The sequence below is a fragment of the Sus scrofa genome, chromosome 10 (genome assembly GCF_000003025.6).
Source record: "Sus scrofa isolate TJ Tabasco breed Duroc chromosome 10, Sscrofa11.1, whole genome shotgun sequence".
NCBI classification, from domain to species: Eukaryota; Metazoa; Chordata; class Mammalia; order Artiodactyla; family Suidae; genus Sus; species Sus scrofa.
Window position 1 is genome coordinate 66,330,383 of NC_010452.4, and position 16,960 is coordinate 66,347,342.

Sequence of the window (16,960 nt, forward strand, 5' to 3'; positions counted from 1 at the left end):
AGATAATAATCTCCCTGGGTAGGGGGACCAGCAAGTTTATGAAGACATTTAGTGCTGTGCTGGAGAAGCGATTTTCTAAACTCCACCAGGAGCTACAATTCATTGGCAACAGTATCAACGGACAAAATGTTTCCAGTTCTAATTTCAGGGGGCTAGGCAACGTTCTTATTTTTATTCTCTCTCTCTCTCCATATTTAACTACCATCTTCTGAGCTTTAGAGAGAGCTAAAACATTGGAAAGGAAGAGACAGTCTCAAGAAAATACGCCTGATTTTAGAATTTTGGTTCCCTCTGTCACAAATGAAGTAAAGAGACCAATAAGGTTAAAAAAAATGAACATCTTCATTCATAAAATCTGTGTGGAGGAAGACACGAATCTTATGGACCCATTGGCATCCTAGGACGTGCATAGTGGAAGCTCTTCTGGGAGCCGTGTGGGGTCGGGACAGCCAGGACCTGCTGGAGCCACCCCACTTGGTCTCCACTTGCCTCCATTCAGCACATATATCTTTCTCTGAAAGTTGGGATCAAAATACCTGCTCTGCTTACTTCACAGAGGCTTTGCAAGGATGGGGTGGATACTTAGGTCCTGAGGGCAGTCTGAAACAATTAAATCACTCTCCCAGGGCACGGGCCCTTTCTATGTGATGGCAGAAGAAAGACACTAAGACATTTGAGTGATGAACAAAATCTAACGTACGATTAAATACTCAAAAGAGCAATACATACAGAAAATGCCGTGGGGTTTCAGAAAACGGTGGATGCCAGGATCGACTAGGCGGGATGAGGGCTGTGGTTCCCCCAGGACCCAGTAATGCGTTTTCCTCTCCAACCCGAGCCTCCTCCACCATTCTCCTCTGCTCCATCCCCGAGGAACCCTGCTGATGTGAAGTCATCCATCCACCTGCCTGCCTTTTGGACTCAGGGTCCAGCACTCAACGCCATAAGCCTTGTTCCTGGCTGGGGCATCCCACTAGTCTCAGACCTTACCTGGGACAGTTTCTGCCCCTTTGCCATCCTAAAATCCTGCACTTCTCTGATTTCTAAGACTGCGCCCTGAAAACCACTCTGCGCACTGCGTGACGCCATTCTGTCACACTCCTTACGGATTGCCACCTCCCATCCTGAGCAAAGCCGTCCAAACCCCACGCCCTGTCTCCACCACCTCGGTCCCAACACCCTCACTTCCAGCATTGTGCTGTCCCGAGAGGAACCCCTGCTCACATCACAACCGTTTTGCTTCACAAGCTTGACAATCCTACCAGGTCTCCCAGGGGCATCTCTTGACCTCCAGCCGCTCTGCCCTTTCCCGGCGCAGCATCCAAGATGCAATGAACTTCACCACAACTAAGCACATTTACCATCCTGTTCCAAGGAGGAGCCTCCTCCTTCCTTGTGTTATTTAAATATGTGAAATTTCCGTGTGCTTTTCATTTAGGGTGATTGACCATTGCTGTGACAATTCGTAAGTATAAACATACAATCAAAAGTACTGAGGTGCAGTGAGCTGCCCTTGGGGCTCAGCAGAAATGAACCCGACCAGGGAAGCAGCTGTGGGACACCTGCTGGGTGACTGCAGTTGACTCGGTTCTGACACGTTGACCTGGACATGGCTCGGACCCAACAGGTTACGGAGTTCATCCCACACAGCTGCTGTCTCTCTCCGGCCACTGCTGGCACCCGTCACAAGTCGCCTGGGCATCCCACCCACCACCTTATAAACCCCTCCTCGGTTTGGGTGATTTACTAGACGGCTCAAAGGGCCCAAAGGGACAATTTACAAACTAGATCACCAGTTTATTCTAAAATGCTCCAACTCAGCAGCAACCAGATAAAGAGACACGCGGGGCAAGGTGTGGAGAGGGATGGGTGTTTGTGGCCTCTCCAGGCACCGTGATCCCCAAATCTTCATGTTCACCAACCTCGAAGCTCTTGGAACTCCATTCTTTTGGCTCTTTACGGAGGCTTTTTATGGAAGCAGAGCTGGGAAGCTTGAATGGGCCACCATCAGTTGGCAGTGAACCTTGTGCTGTAAACTGCCCTTCCGTAATCCGTCAGTGCTCCCTGCTGATTCTAACTATGGGGTGATCATTTAGGGGAGAAGGGCTTCCATCCCAAAATATGGGGACTTGTCAAGCCAACTATTTTGAACTGAGGACACTTGCAGATGCAAGAAAGGGCTCTCTGACTTCCCATTTTCTTCCTAAATGCAAGCCATCCAATTTCCCTAGGAGGGTAGCCTTACACCTCCTAGAGGCGGCAGAACTTCCTTACCACCTACTGAAATATCCTTGATTTTCCATTCGCCCCCCCCATCTCCTAGTCCCCATCCCACGATTTACTACTTGTAGCCCACACTCCTTTTTCCTTTGTCTTGTCAGTCTCCAAAATCCATCCTTCTTTGTTAAAATGGTATAGAGGTTGCCAGGTCTGTCTGCTTCTCTGGGTTTTTATTTCTTTTATACGTGTACACACACAAAAATTAACCTCCAATAAAATTTGAATACGCTTCTCCTATTAATCTGTCCTTTTACAATTTAATTTTCAGGCCCAGTCACAGAACCTAAGAGGGTGGAGGGATAGCCTTTCCTCCTCTAGAGTTCCAAGGACAAATCCATCTGACCATCAAACGCAGTGATTGTGCAACACCAGCCAGGATTCAGAAATATTTCTGTCATAATGATGGTTCTTTTAAAAGCATCCATTGATGATACTTCCCCAGGGACATTTTTTTTTCCTGATTGCCATACTCTATGCACTTATTTTAATTTGCTTAAGCAGGTGTTATGATTATAAATTGGCTCTTGATTATCCACAGAGGTATTATCTTCCAATACTTTCTGAAAATAACGAAGCAGAAGAGGTAGCTAAATAGTTTATTATCCTTCAGTTTACTCTGCATGCTCTCTTACTTTTTTGGCTCCTATGACAGACAGGGAGTGGGGGATTTGATAAGCTGAAACTCATGATTACTTCCCCATCCTTTGAAAGAGGGGCAGAATAAACGTGAGAAGAGAGAGCTCATGGGCACCTTTGCTCGAGATGAGGGCACAGGAGCCTTGAGGGGGCTCGGGGCAGGGTGGATTCCGCACAGAGGGCGCAGCTTGCCGGCAGGTCTGTGTCATGCTCCAAGCTGGAGCTTCGTAGCTGCTGTTGTCTCGTGTGATGACTTTCCAGCACCCATCAAGAAGTCACCTTGCAGGGTTCAAGGACATCCGAGGATTCTTTATTCCACTGTTTCCTCAATAGTGTAAACACGGAGGAAGTGGTTTGGCTAGAACAGCTCCCGGTGGTAAGGGAGCAGCCCCAGAGCCCTCCCGTGTAAATGCACAGGCCGGGTGACCCGTGCTCCGTCCAGGTAAGGAAGCGAATCCCCACCAGCGTCTTTACTGGGGGGGGGTGGGGAGCAGGGCTTGTCCTAGTCTGTCTAGGCTCTTATAACAAAGACCATAGACTGGAAAGTTTAAACCACAGGCATTTACGCCTCCTGGTTCTGAAGTCTGGGAGTCCAAGGACTGATGGTCATTTGGATCTTGTGTTTAAATTCCTATCACACTGATGAGAATGACTGAAACCTGACCAGACAAACTGCATTCGGTCCATCCCCCCATAACAAGTCACTGAAAAACTAGGCAGCAGTGGGGGGAGGGGGGAAACGGAGCTGAGGACCCCCCCTCAGGCCAACCCCCGCCAACACACACGCACTCTGCTGCCTGACCCGAGAGTCAGGAGGGTAGGTCAGCCTGGAGGGGTCCCGCCGAGGGGGCAGGAACCTGGCTTCCACATGTGGCCTCACCAGCCTGTCAGCTGCTGGACCAGGGGCTGTTTGGGAAAAAGAATTTCAAAGCAATCGGCTCCCTGCCCTGCAGCCGCCCAGGATGGGGGCGGCTGGGGGGACCCGTAGAGTCCTGGGACCAGCTGTGAAAAGCCCACGGAGCTGAGACTGAGTGTTTAATTTACAATGATTTTACTCCACTCCTTTTCTGAGTTTATCTTGTGGAACTGAGCAGATGATAGAGAGTCTCAGTGAGTCTTTATTTTTAAATATTATTATATTTAATAAATACTATTATATAATCACCTGGCATGTCAAATCTGGGAAGTAAAGGGGTGTTATTTTTTATCAGCCTACTTTTTTTCCAACCTTGAATTAGCAATTACTGTACACGCCGAATGGCATGTAGATTCGATTTTGCTAATGATTCAAGGAACGTAGGGATATGACAAGGGTCGAGTTGGAATTTAAACATATCATGAGAGACCTACACATCGGGGTCACACAAAACAGGGTCCGTTACATAAAAATAAGCACAATTCTCTCAGAGGCAGCGCCAAGGTAATGATTGAAAACACATGCCCAGGGCAGGGCTGCCCGGGAGCTCTCGTCTGCTCCTGGGTCCCGACTGGCTGCCGGGCCTTCATGGAAAGGGGAGATGAAAGCACCTCCTCCAGGGCTCTTGTCATTTTTGTTGTGATGGACATGAGACCGTTGATGAAACGTGCTTAGAGTCCATGCACACGCTCGGGAAATGCTTCTCAGGGACCAGAGCCGGCTCGTGCCCAGGAGGCAGCCTTGCAGGTAGCAGGGGTGGGGAGATGGGAGGGAGCCTTCTTGTCCACGGGGGACATCGTCACAAAGTCACTGCCGCCAGCGCTGTTGTTTCTACGGCTGACTGCTTGTGACGTCAGACTCTGCGGCTGGGAGGGTACACACCGCCCCTCTTCGGACCCTCGGGGGAGCCTGAAAGTCAGGCATCATTATCTCTACATCTGTGCTGATGGAAATCAGAACCGTTATGGCATCCAATAAAGGGTCCAATAGAATTTGAAGGCGTTCCCATCGTGGCGCGGTGGGAACGAATCTGACTAGCATCCTTGAGGATGCAGGTCCCACCCCTGGCCTCACTCAGTGGGTTAAGGATCCAGCGTTGCTGTGAGCTGTGGTGTCGCCGAAGACGCAGCTCGGATCCTGAGTTGCTGTGGCTGTGGTGTAGGCCGGCGGCTGCAGCTCCAATTCAACCCCTAGCCTGGGACCCTAAAAAGGGCAGGTGTGGCCCTAAAAAGACAAAAAAAAAAAAAAAAAGAATTTGAAGCTGAACTGAAGACCTTAAGATGGAAAGTGCACGTGGATACATCTTCAAGGAGGGAAACTGGGAAACGAGGGTGCACCCAAGAAACTTTGGCCTAATCTGCAGCAACAGAGACGGTCCTGGAGATTTTATCATCCTAAGTGAAGAGACTCAGACCGAGAAAAACAAACGCTGATGACGTCATACAAGACAACAAATGGGTGACGTCACAAAAAGGAAGCAGACTGGCAGCTCTGCCAACAAGCGACTGGGACTAACGGGGGAGGGGCAGACGGGGGAGCAGGAAGCGCAAACCTCGGGGTCTTGGATGGGCTTGAGGATGCACTGTTAGCACTGGAATAGCGACACTAGTTTGTAATAACTGTAAATGGAAAATAGCCTTTTCAACGTGTATAAAAATAAAATGACTTTTTAAGTAAAAGAATACATTTTTTGAAAAAAAAATTAATAAAGGAAACTGGCATCATCAGGGAGACCAACAAACCACAACAAAACTCTGGTCACAGTTGCCGCGAGAACTCGTGGTCAGAAGCACCCCGATGGGCAGAGCAAGCGTGACTGGCAAAGACCTCTGACCCCTCCGTGCCTTTCTCGGCCGCTGTAGCAGAAAGTAAGGACCCTTAAGAGGAGTTTGCATGTTGAGGGGGCGTTAAAGCAATCCGGCTATTCTACTAAAATTCTCTAGGTGGAGAGTGAATAACACTGAACCAAAGACCCGATGAGGCAAAGCCCTGGGAATAGTCAGAGTCTGGGCATCTGGTTCATCGTAATTTCGGTCGCAGGAGAATCGCATAATGACACACTTAGGTGGAGGTAACATCACGCGTGTGAGGCACAGGGACCCCAGGCGTGACTTCCTCCAGGGGACTCACGTGACTCACCCAGAGCCCCCCATGCAAACTGCATAGCTGCTGCGCTGCAGAAAACCCCGCCTGCCGCCTTGGCGCTCACTCGGGACAGGCGACTGCTGAGGCCCGAGGCGGGGCTCAGGTGAACAACCCTGGAAAAAAGTCCACGGCTGCATTCAGACCCCCACGCCGATGTGTGCACGTGTAGGTTTTAATTCTCCGGCGCCATCTCAGAGGCCTACGACTCAACTCGAGTCTGGCACCATCTGTCTGGAGACATGTCAGACCCTCCCACCGGGAAGGGTTCCATCCTGCCCTGACTGCTGGTACCAACCCCAAACCCAGGTTGTCACTGGTGCTTCTGACCCTGTCCATAGGTCGAAGGCTCCCACGACCCCCTCCTTGGAGGAGATTAATTTGCTAGAGTGACACTCAGAACTCAGGGCGAGATTAACAGTTTTATAAAAGGAGATAACTCAGGAGCAAGCAGACAGAAGCGAGGCGTAGGGTGAGGGGTGGGGAAGGGGGCAGAGCTTCTATGGTCCCCAGGTGCATCACGCTCCCCAGATCTCCAAGGGTCACCATCCCCAAAACTTCCAAACCCTCTCCTTTTGGGGTTTCATGGAGGTGGCATCACACAGGCAGATTGATTAATCATTGGCCTTGTCTACAGCCCTTCTCCCCTCCCTGGGGGTCAGGGTAGGACTGAAAGCTCCAGCCCTCCAGGTGCGCGGCTGTTTCCCCCAGTTACCGCCCCCATCCTCAGGGGACCAGGGGCTTTCCCAAAGTCACCTGCATAGCAGAACAAAGGTCGCTTTTGTTGCAACATCACCTGGGAAATTCAAGGGTTTTAGGGCTCTGTGCCAGAAATGGGAAGAAGACCAACTATGTATTTCTTATCATGAATCACAATATCACAGCATCACAAATGAAAGGCTTTGAGCCCTGTCCCCCCACCCCAATACCAGAGTGGACATGTGGGAGCCCGGGCACTGGGGACAGCCGGGGAGTGACGCCTCGGTACGCAGAGGTACAGCCCATCCGCTGCCTATGAAGGGGCCCCACAGAGGTGAACGAGGTCGTGCAGGCGGGCTCAGCACGGTGTCAGAAACGGAGTCCTCAGGAAATAGTCACTATTCGGTCTTTAAAATGTCTCCACTTTATGACAATTTCTTCATTTTATGTTATCCTGTCTTATTTCGCGGTCCTACTTTTTACGCTGTGAATCTGATATCTCACCAAAGACAGCAAGTTCCATCAACATACATATTTTATGCTTTGGTCTTTTATTTTGACATTGTCTGAAACACCTGCAGCACGTAGCAGTGTTCAGGAAACTCCGGGTGAATTAAAGAGATCTTCCTGTTAATAGCATTAGCATTTAGTATGTATTTTTTTGCACTGGGCCCGTGCTAAGTGTTTTATGTGCTCACACTCATTTAATCGCCCCTAACAACCTTGAAACGTAAGTTCTCTATGAATGAAATACATTTTTCGACGCAGTACAAGGATGGTGCTTTTGTTGCCATAGCAACAGAGGTCTGGCGCTACAAATCCTGATTTTCGAAGGCATGATCTCTGTTTTGTTCCCTTTTCTGTCACAGTCCTAATGTGCCCTTAAAGGTATTCATATGGAGATAGCTGCGGCGTGAAGCCGGCCCCAAGACTTTTGTCACTGATGTCCCTGCTTCCCACAGTTGGAAGAGATGTTCTAGAAGCTAGACCCTCAAAACCCTGCAGGTGCCCCTTCATGAACTGAGACGCCTCAAGGTCACGCCTCAGCTGGGGCCTCCAGGTTCTCAGGACATGCCCGAGATATGGAACCAAGGGAGAACCCCGGATGGGGGGGCATGGCTTTCGTTCCATTGTTAAGGGGTGAAAACTCTAGTGTTACACGGCCACCAGCAGGACACATCACGGAGACGTCAGTGTTGGCGGGAGCATCTGATGTTGCTCTTGAGCTTGAAGCTGCAGCCCTGAATGCTCCAGCCTTGCTTGGTTTCTGCCCAGCCTCTTCAGGTGCCCAGGATGGGGGTGTGCAATCTCCCACCTGTAGGCAGCCTCCGCGTGGACAAGAGACCATGTCTTGAAATGCCCTCAGCGGGAGGTAGGGACCATTACAGCTCTACCCTTTCTAATGCTCCACCCACTGGAGCTTGTAAGAAAGCAGAGATAGCACAAGGGCAGCTGAGTCAAAAACTGCTGAGGGAGTTCCCTTTGTGGCTCAGCAGTAACAAACCCGACTGGCATCCATGAGGACATGGGTTTGATCCCTGGCCTCCATCAGCAGGTTAAGGATCCAGCGTTGCCATGAGCCATGGCGGCAGCTGCAGCTCTGATTTGACCCCTAAAAAGACAAAAAAAGAAAAGAAACTGCTTAGAAAAGAAACTTGTGGTTCCCAAAAGGGAGAGTTCAGGTAAGGGATGGACTGGGGATTTGGGATTGGCAGGTGCACCCTGAGGGCGACGGAAAGGCTGGGCAAGGAGCACCTGCTGTGCAGCGCAGGGACGACGACTCAGGGTTCTCCGACACAGCCCGTGGGAAAAGACTCTGGACGAGAATAGGCGTGGGCATGTGCGTCGCGGAGTCCCTCAGTCGCCAGCAGAAATGACCATCACGTTGAAATCAACTCTGTTGCAGTAAAACTTTAAAAAATGAGAACATATACATAAGACGACACCACGGAGGAGCTACATACACATGTAGAGAAATATATTCACCTGTCCCTCAGCTTTCCAATTTTTAAAATGTTCTTGAAAGCTAACACACACTACTTCATTTTTTTTTTTTTTTTTTACGTTTTTGCTGTGGGAAACTGCACATCGGATACAGCTGATCCCTGTAACGGGTTTAAGTGCTCAGCGCCGTGATGGTAAAGCACACGCCCATTCTGTGAAGTCACCTCCCACCTTCTCCAGACTGTTTTCCTCTCCCTGCAGTGAAACCCCATGCCCGCTAAACTGCATGCACACGTGTGCACACACACGCACACGCGCGCGCACACACACCGCTTTCCTTTCCCTCCGTTATCGTGGCAGACACTTGCATGCAGATTCTCAAAACCTTAAAACATTCATATCTGTACCAGACTCTCATATTAGGGGATATTCCCATCAGATGGATTCTGAGGTGCTGACACCCTTCTCTGTGGGCACATCTGCCACCTAAGATTTATCCGAATGAGGAAGTGGCTTTGACTCTGTGAGTCGAGGGAACTGCTGAGGCTTCGTATGGGTACCCGAGGCAGTAGATATCAAGCTTGAAATGTGAATAAATACTGCGCGACTGGGGAAAAAAGAAAATAAAAGGAAGAGGATGGAGCTGCAGAAGATGACAGCCTCCACCAAGAAAGTGGTCCAGGCTAGGGGCTCGCGGGTCAGCCGTGGGCTCAGAATGAGGTACAGGAGTTACTGCTGGGATGACTGTTATTATTCTACGTCCTGATCATCTCACTGGCCTCCACAGATTTTATAACTTTGTGGATGATGCTTTAAGTGGGGAGAAGACAGAAATACCAAAACCACAGGTCTGCGTCATGGCAGCGGCTGTGGGAGCCACTCAGGTGGGGGCCCAGCATGGGCCCCCGCATTTGTCAGAGGCAGCTGTGTGGAGCTCAAAAAAAAAAAATCGTAAAACTAAAGCCAATATATATTTGTGAAGGAGAAGAACTTGGATTCCAGGATGAGCTTTTCTAATTATTTTTTTCTCCCAAGTGGATGGACTTTTCCACTTGTTCATTCACCCCAGATCCGTGGCTCTGCCTTCCCGGAGGACAGTCCGTGAGTTAGAAAAAAGCGAGCTGCCTAAGTATTGCTATTTTAATAAGATTATGGCTGGGAGAATATTAAAGCCAAGCTAATGACAAAAAAAATTTTTGATACAGCATTTGCAACTTACATTTTTTTAGTTCGCAGAGTTCCCGTTGTGGCTCAGTGGTTAATGAGTCCAACTAGGAACCATGAGGTTTCAGGTTTGATCCCTGGCCTCGCTCAGTGGGTTAAGGACCCAGCGTTGCCATGAGCTGTGGTGTAGCCCATAGATATGGCTTGGATCTGGCACTGCTGTGGCTATGGTATAGGCCGGTGGCCACACCTCCGATTAGACCCCTAGCCTGGGGACCTCCATATGCCACGGGTTCGGCCCTAGAAAAGACAAAAACCAAAAACCACTTTTTTTAGTTTGCAACATCTTGTCTTCTAGTCCTGAGTTGGGCAAGCAAGCGTTTTGAGTAATGTGCATTTGTTACCCTGTGTTCCAGATATGAGTTTATGTTCTAACATCTGTGTCTGTGTAAAGGCCCAGTTCATAGATAAACTGCAAAGCAAGGTCTACAGAACTGTTTCGTCTCTTGCATTCAAGGGCCCTTCCTAGTACCTCATTCACAAACATGGTCCCCAAACAGTGCCACGTGAAATAATTAGACAAGAGCAGTTTGGGTCTAGTTAAAACACATTCTGTAAAGGATTTTTGAAAAAATCTTTATCTGTGTCGCATTCCCTAAACTTGACGCATGCTTTATGCTGTGTATATTATTTAAGTAGGAAAACAAGAAGCAGAACGGAACTGCGTCCTCACATCAAGCTTCTGGTCTTTAATGAAAACAAACGAAAGACAAAGGAGGGAGCACACTGACCAGCCCCAAATAACTGCTGGCTGATATTTGGGGGATGCGCCTTCTCAGTCTTTCTAAACATGTTTGGTGTCATGACTACAATACCGCACTTCCCACGTCCTTACATTTTCGTGAAACGTTGCCATGTTGTTGTCGAGAGGAGTCACAGGGAATCATTCATTTTTAGAGTGTTGACAGCTGAGATCATTTCCTTTATTTATTTATTTTTGGCTGCACCTGTGGCGAGGGACCTTCCCTGGCCAGGGGTTGAATCCGAGGCCCAGCTGCAGCCTGCAGCACAGCTGTGGCAACGCCAGATCCTTAACCTGCTGTGCCACAGCAGGAACCCCCAGTTCCTTTATTTTTATTACTATGATAAATACAGCATGATAAAGATTTTGACATGCATCTATTTTTTCCACATGTGTTGAGATGACCATCTTAGAAAGACTCCCCAAAGTAAGAATACTGAACCAAAAGCCTTGGAGATTTAAGACTCTTGCCCACTTGCTTCCTGAAGTTAGCAAGGCTTGTATTTATTTATGCTCACGCAGGCAACGCTCTCTGAGTTCTCTTTTTCTTTCTTTCTTTTTTTTTTTTTTTTTTTTGTCTTTTTAGGGCTGTGCCGGCTGCATTTGGAAGTTCCCAGACCAGGGGTCGCATCCAAAGTGTAGACGCTGGCCTACACCACAGCCACAGCCATGCTGGATCCTTCACCCACGTGGCATTGTTTGGGGACCATGTTTGTGAATGAGGTACTGGGAAGGGCCCTTGAATGCAAGAGACGGAACAGTTCTGTAGACCTTGCTTTGCGAGGCCAGGGATCAAACCTTCCGTCTCATGGATGTTAGTCGGGTTCGTTATCACTGAGCCTCGGCGGGAACTCCCCGAGTCCTCATTTTCTAACTGTAAAGAGTAAAGGTTCAGAAAGAGAGATCATTACTTTTTAATGTGAGTCTTTAGAGCAACCATGATGGTTCATTTTATGTGCCAACTTGGCTGGGCCACAGGGTGCCCAGATTTGGTCAGATATGACTGCGGGGGTTTCCGTGAGGGTGTTTCCGGATGACTTTATGACGTAACCAGGGCACCAAGCCGAGCACTTTGCCCTGCATGGGTAGGGGGGCCTCCCCAGTCAGTCACAGGCCCACACAGAGCAAAAGGCTGAGCTTCTGCTGGGGGAGGGCATCCTTCTGCCTGACGGCCTCTGACTGGGGACGCTGGCTTTTTCCTGCCTTCGGACGTGACGTGCACGACAGCTCTTCTTGGGTCTGGAAACTGACAGCTTTGGACAAGGACCCCATCAGCTGTCCTGGTCCCCAGCTTGAGGACACAGCATGCAGACCGTGGGACTTGCCAGCCTCCATAATCACAGGAGCTGATTCCTTATAATCAATCTGTCCAGCTACCTACCTACCAACTATACACGTGTTTATCTACCACCTCTCTATCTCCCTGCTTACACACACACACACACACACACACACACACACACCCATCTTTCAGTTCTGTTTCTCGGGAGAACCCTGACCAAGACAACCATTCTGAAAAATTTCTGCCTGTTTCCTGATTAGTTGTATTTCCTTACATGTGAATGAACTGGTTACATTCTGCGGCTATGTTTGTATTAGGGCCTTCTTATCAATGGCTATGAACTAAATTCTACACATTTTTATAAATTTGTAAATAACCTTTTAATTGTCCTCAACAACCTACCTCCCTAAAATCCCAAGAAATGCTATCGAAAATACTAAATTTTAGGAAAACAAAGAAATTCGGATTCGGGGGGGAAAAAAAAGAATGAATACCTGGAGTATATACAACATGATTCCCCTTCCTCTGGGTCAAAAAGGAAACTTTGCAAAGGGAAAGAAAGAGGAAAGGCGGGCTTGTGGTTAGTCCACTGTGAATTAGAGACTTTCCGTCTCCATTCACGGCCAGATCCCAGCGACAGGATGCAATCCATTAGACTTCCACCATCCCAGAGCAATTGGGTAGATATTTCGTTGGGGTTTGTTTGTATTAGAGAGGCTTTAACCATAAAAATCCTACCTCTGAAGGCCATTGTCAAGAGGAGCAGATGTATGAATACCGGAGTCCCAGACAGCTAGAAGTGATCGTTAACTAAGGTAAATGGATGAAAAAGAACAGCTATTTCCTTTTTGAAATCGTGTGAAGAGGCTCAGCTGGCAGCCTTGGCGGAGAGGCTGGCTCCCAGGAGGGTGGCCTGCCCGAGCTCCTGTCCAGGCAGATCCCCCGCCCACCGAGCGGCCACCTCTTCCTCCCAAGGCCAAGGTCTGAGAGATGAGACGGTATCGTGCCGCAATCGTTTTTCTTCGGTCCCCACTGCTCCCTGCCTGGCACCTGGCTGTCCATCACTGGCCCGTCCATGGACCAGCGGGCAGGCAGCTTCAGCCAGCTGTGGGTCTTTTCTAAACCTTGGGGCTGAGGGAGAAAAACAACCACCAGTCCAGCAAGAACAGTTTCTAACCTCTGCTGTGGTTCTTGGGGATTGAGTTCACTGCTTCAGGTTTTCCAGGCCGAATTTCCTTGAAACACTAAACAGACCTCTGCTTCCATGGACCTCAGCTCCAGGCTCCCGGCTACTGCTGCCCGCTGGCTGCCCCCAGGGTCTCTCGCTGGCCTTTAACTAGATTAGGAAAGGCCATCTCCCAACTCCTTGTCCACGACATAAACAGCCCGGATCCATCCATAACCACCATCCAAACTAAACACCTCGGAGTTCCCATGGTGGCTCAGCAGTAATGAACCTGACTTGTAACTATGAGGATGCAGGTTTGATCCCTGGCCTTGCTCAGTGGGTTAAGGATCCGACGCTGCCATGAGCTGTGGTGTAGGTCACAGAGGTGACTCAGATCTGGTGTTGCTGTGGCTGTGGTGTAGGCCAGCAGCTGCAGCTCCCATTTGATTCCTAGCCTGGGGACTTCCGTACACTGTAGGTGCGGCCCTAAAAAGACATAAACAAAAGAAATAAACAAAAAAAACTAAACTAAACATCTCCACATGCAAATCTGCCTGATGTTCACTTAAACGAAAATAAAGACTGGAATGAGGAAAAAGCCAAAAGTAAATAGAATTCTAGCTGTAACACCCCCCTGGCCAGTTGTGGTGTCACCTGGCCCATGACGAGCCACAGTCAGTGTCTCTTTCATTGTTTTCCCTTGAGACTAGAATTCAAACTATTATTATTTCTGCTCACTTAATGGTTTAAGTTTAATCAATTGTTGTAAATATTTTAGCAGATGAAAAAGAGGGGTTTTTTTCCTTAATAGGAGTTCTTTCAAAATATAGGATGGTAATTAAAGAAATCCACTGGTGTTTAGAGTCTTATAATCCCCCTATTAAAATGAGCTAGTGTGGACAAAAAATGTGCATCATAAATGGTGATTATGGTCAGGGGAGAAGATTATCTATTTTAAGATAAATATAAATAATTCATATGCTTCCCATAATAGCATATGCTATTTTGGATGTTGGCTATAAATTCATAAAACAAAGATACTGCTAATATACCCAAAGACAATCATTAAAATACTTCTCATTTCCATTTTCCACCACAAAAAAAAAAAAAAAAAAACCTGCTGGTAATTATTTAGAGCAAGGGCTTTTTCTTTTTTTTTTTTCTGAAATTACTCTACCAAAACCACTTCCTTTAAAGATGCATGGTGAAGGGCAGGCTACTGCTCATTGCAAAACACATCTGTGCAAAATTGCTAAAGAATCTGTCCTAACGTTTCAGCGCTTTTGAAAAGCGCGTATCTTGTACTGAGACGGTCGCTGGAAAATGCTTCCAAATTTGCAGCAGAAAACTTTGTACAAAGATTACGTTAAGTAGAACGTTGGTTTAGGTAGAAACAATGACAATTAAACCCTGATAGAAAGCGTTTACAGGGATGCAATTTTACTTATATGGCCTCGAATAGCTTCTTATTACTTATCTGCACAACGTCTCCTTCCAGAAAAAACGATTTGGAGTTGGCTTAACAAACACACAGATAAAACAGAAGCCAAGACCATTGACAGGAGACTGAAAACTTTGGGCCAAGAAGCTGATTTACAGAACCTAGACCCTCCAGGAGTCATTCTGAAGCATAGACCCTCTCTGGGCCACTCCTGCCTGAGGACCTCAGGTTAGATAGTAGAAGCAGCCGGGGCCGTGACCACAGCCTCAGGAACTCCAGACATTTCCCACGGAGTTTAAACATCCATCAGCAGGAGCCTAAGAACAACGGAAAGACCAAAGGAGAAGAAAATGCCCAGACAAAAAGTTGGCAAAACCAAGACATTGACGGTCAGGTGCCGCCTGCGGTCCTGGGACCAGTTCGCGATTTGTCTCAGGAAGCTCACAGTTGGTCGAAGGAGAGAAGGTGTCACGTCGTGGCAAGAAGGGCCTCGGGGGGACAGAGGTCCCTCCACTGGAACGTCGTCATGGCCAAGGAGGGCTGCTTGACCTGTTCGTAGAGAATGAGGAGCTTCTTTATCCACCAGCCAACCAGTCCTTCTGGGCAACGCAGCTCTTCTGCTCAAAATATCCCGTCCCATCCATTTGGAATAAAACCCAAAGTCTGCACAGTGACTCAGGAACATGCTCCGCCCTCTGCTCGTAGCTGTCTTCCTCTGGACAGCCACGTGCCTCCCCCTCCGTTTCCTCAGCAAAAACCTCCCTGGACACCGTCCTGGACACCCATCCTCCATCACCGCCTGCCATCCTTTCCAGGATTTGTTGTTGTTGTTGTTGCTGCCCCCAAGACATGCGGACGTACCGGGGCCGAGGTCACACCCGCACCACAGCTGCAGCTCCAGCCACAGCAGTGACAACGCCAGGCCCTTAACCTCCTGTGCCACCAGGGAACTCCCCTTTCTAGTCTTTCTTTTCCTTCGAAGCCCTCATCAATGCCTTGGTGTTGATTCATTGGGTATTTGCTCGCTTGTTCTGCGATTTCCTTGCACTAGAATACAATCAACTGAAGAGCCGGACGTGTCTCCTACATGGTTCTACACCTTCCACCCAGAATAATGTCAGAACCATGATCAGCGCTGCATAAATATGGGTTAATTAATTGAATGAGTGAAATGCAGCTGCAGGAATGAATGAATGAGCTAAGGCAACTAGAACCAGTTAGGAATTTAGAGAGTCAGAAGGTCAGCTCCTGTGAAAAGGAAGGGTCTCTCATACTGGGGAGCTAGAAGGAGAGACGAAGAAGGGTGGAATATTTGGTAGCATCCCCAGAAATGGTACTCAACTAGGTATGGAAAATAAATGGAAGTAAGGCATTAAGGCTAGCTTGCAAGTTTGGAGATTGAAGAACCAGAGCAGGGTGGGTCTGATGACCGGGGAAGAGAGGACGGAGAAGCTCCTATTCTGTTCATGTATTTGCTCATGTCTTTGCTTGAGAGTGTCTCCAAACTACACCGTGCACTGTTAGCCCAGCAGAGATTTCAAGTACGCAGGGGGTTCATGAGTCCGGAGCTCATAAGACAGGTCTTAACTAGAAAGGCAAACAACAATTCATTTGCATAATGATGTTTTTCAGAGCCATAGATTTCAATGAGGATACCTGGGAGGAAAAAACTCTTAGAAAAGAAAAGGGACCAAGAATCTATTTCCTGGAGTTCCCGTCATTGCTCAGCGGAAACCAATCTGACTAGTATCCAGGAGAGAAGTTCGATCCCTGGCCTCACTCGGTGGGTTTAAGGATAGGGCGTTACTGTGAGCCATGGTATAGGTTGCAGACACGGCTTGCATCCTGCATTTCTGTGGCTGTGGGGCTGTGGTGTAGGCTGGCGGCTACAGCTCCAATTCGACCCCCTAGCCTGGGAACCTCCATATGCTGTGGGTGTGGTCCTAAAAAAAGACAGAAAAAAAATCTATTTCCTGATATTCAGCATTTGGTAAGATGAGCGAGAGCCAGCAAAATAGATTTAGAAGACACAGTCAATAAAGTAGAAAAAACAACTAGGAAAGATTAACAGAAATATATGGCCTACTGGGACAAATGCTCCTAAAAATTCAAATAAAATAATTCCATAGAAGTGAATATCTATCCATCCATCTATCTACCTATCTATCCATCCGTCATCCATCCCCACCCATCCATCCACCCATGCGTCCATCATACATCATCCATCTATGCATTCGTCCGTCCATCTATCCATCCAGGTCTCAGGAGAAAGGACGGGCTTAGCTAGGCAATGACGTCTAGTCACCTGTTAGGCAAGGGTTGTTTGAAGTAATGATTATATGCCCAAGTGGATAAGTCTGATAAGGATTAAAAACTCAAGAAAGAGGTTAGACTTGATGCAACAATAGAGGAGACCGCCAAGTCCACGCGAGTGCGTGGATCCCTGAGGGAAAGACTTGCTGGAAAGAGAAGACAGGTTTGTGATG

The 16,960-nt window shown here is 48.2% G+C and overlaps 1 long non-coding RNA gene across 1 annotated transcript; it reads right to left on the reverse strand.

Moving 5' to 3' along the window:
* Positions 8,245-15,175, reverse strand: LOC106507922. Its single transcript, XR_002336441.1, has 3 exons — positions 14,920-15,175; positions 8,429-8,584; positions 8,245-8,285 (listed from the first exon to the last, which is right to left on the reverse strand). It is a non-coding gene; the product is annotated as an uncharacterized LOC106507922 (long non-coding RNA).